The 2,216-nt window shown below is 53.7% G+C and overlaps 1 long non-coding RNA gene across 1 annotated transcript; it reads left to right on the top strand.

Annotated features, from left to right (window-relative positions):
• Window positions 1-323: 323 nt before the first annotated feature.
• Window positions 324-1,013, top strand: LOC118561030. The gene is made up of 2 exons (XR_004929731.1): window positions 324-507; window positions 585-1,013. It is a non-coding gene; the product is annotated as an uncharacterized LOC118561030 (long non-coding RNA).
• Window positions 1,014-2,216: the final 1,203 nt, after the last annotated feature.

Here is a 2,216-nt window from a genome sequence, read left to right as displayed (position 1 = left end):
ATGTTGTTCCACCAGACTGAGAGAGTCCAGTATCATCCACTCTGCTGGTAAGCAGTCAGCACAGTTTACTTCCTGAAGATGACCCAGATCTGACCAGAAGTCCAGATGACCCAGATGACCCAATCAGCTGTCTGATCGTGCACGCTGCTCAATAGTACTGAGAGGACCGCTCCAGGTGAGGAACAGGATCTTGCCAAGAAATGGAGACAGGCGCAGATTTACTTCCAGCTATTATTTCATTCAAATGAGAAATGGAGAACAGATAAGCAGATCATGGCTTGTCTACAAGAAAAAGGGACAAAAGAAAACATAGAGGTGTCAGGGCTCAGCAGACTGCACTGTGTTTTCCCCGGCCAGCGCAGTCTTTTTCCCTCTCCCCTCCTGGCAGGTGATTCGAGTTGACTGGTGGGCGGAGACACACACCTGCGGCTCGTTCAGCGGCGTGCGCCGGCGCTATAAGAACTGCGCTCAGACAGCCGAGAGATGCCAGATTGTTAACCTAAAGTGGTAAAACTCAGTGGTCCCTTTGTCGTCTGACATCTCTCTCGTTTCTCCCTGTCTAACCTAAGTCTCCTGTGCTCCAGGTCTGCCTCCGCCTTGGGTCCCGTCCCAAGTGGCTCTCCAAGCCCGGACGTCGTCAGTCAGGTCTCCCGACAATTGATCTTCTGGAACCCGCTCCTCCATCTGGTTCTCTTGGCTGTCAACGGATCACCTTCACGCCGCTGCTGCTCGGATCCCTCTCCGCTCCGCCGGACCGCCCACCTGCCTCTCAGTCATCTGCGGGAGGCTGCCTCTGTGCCCGTCTTTCCACGCCACTCCCCCCGGCTCAGTTCCTGCGCTACGCGGTAAGCCCTCCCACCTCTCCGTAAAGACGTTTAGGCGTGAGAGTTGTCCGACGTCTAACGTTCTGCCTCTTTTCCGCAGATTTCACTCGCTTCCTCCATACCGTCCCCTCAAACAATCCACGTTGATGCTCCTTGTCTTGCACGTTTAACAATAAACTTCTAAACCTGCTTCTGTCTCCAAGTGATCTCTGCATGTGGGCCAAACACATTAAAAAAACCATGACAGAAGAACAATCTGGCCTCCCTGACCCAGCAGAATCACTAGGAAGACAGTTCGCTGCCCAGCAGGAGCAGCTTCATACTCTTGAGCAAGCGGTCCGATCAACCCAGGAACAGCTGCAGAATCTGACAGCTCATTTCAGTCAGCTGACTGAAACACTGCGCGCTGCTAACCCACCCCGTGCTCCCGAGCTTTCTAGCTCTGCTCCCGAGCTTGCGGCTGCAGAACCACCCCCACTTACCCCGGAGACTTCCTCTCCTTGTCCGGAAAAGTTTTCTGGAGACAATGGGGATTGCGGGGGTTTTTTGTTTCAATGTGCCTTAGTTTTCAATCGCTCTCCACGCACGTACGCCCAAGACGGTGCCAAGATTTCTTTTATTTTACGCCTATTAACCGGGAGAGCTTTAAGATGGGCCGAAGCCCGCTTTCCCGATTGCCGACAGTTCGGCTGCACCTTTGATGATTTCGTTTCCGAGTTTAAGATGGTTTTTGCGGCTGAGTCTGATCCAGCTCAGCAGTCGCGCCAGCTGCTGGCTCTCCGACAGCGCGGTCGCCGCGTCTCGGATTTCGCTATTGAGTTTCGCACTCTGGCTGCCGCCGCGGGATGGGAACCTCACGCCCTTAAATCAGTTTTTTTTCCAAGCGCTTGATGAGGGTCTCAAGGATGAGCTGGCTCGCCTGGAAGAGCCGGCCACCTTAGATGAGTTTATTACCCTCGCCATCCGATTGGATAACCGTTTAAGGAGTAGGGGCCGAGGAAGGTCGGAGAGACTTTCACGTTTGCCTGCGCTTTCTCTCCCCGAGCGTGCTCCGTCCCGGCCCGTCGCGGCCCCTCCCTCTCCTCCGGAGCCTATGCAAATAGGTAGGGTTCATCTCACTCCGGAGGAGAGGCAGCAACGAATGGACTTGAAGCTTTGCATTTATTGTGCTTCCCCTAAACATTTTATTGGGGCTTGTCCTGAGCGACCAAAAGACCAGGTTCGTCGGCTATAGTGGGAGAGCCGGCGAACCCGATCAAATACTCAGCTCTCACGTCATCTCACGAATCCGCGCCCCCACTTTTTTGCTTACCTGCAATTCTTCCTTTGGCTCGTGAAAGTCTCAATCTTTTTGCTTTGATAGACTCCGGTTGTGACTTTAACTTGATCGAC

The sequence above is a fragment of the Fundulus heteroclitus genome, unplaced genomic scaffold (assembly GCF_011125445.2).
Source record: "Fundulus heteroclitus isolate FHET01 unplaced genomic scaffold, MU-UCD_Fhet_4.1 scaffold_537, whole genome shotgun sequence".
Taxonomy (NCBI): Eukaryota; Metazoa; Chordata; class Actinopteri; order Cyprinodontiformes; family Fundulidae; genus Fundulus; species Fundulus heteroclitus.
Note: the sequence above shows the minus strand (reverse complement) of the source record. Positions and strands in the feature narration are given on the sequence as shown.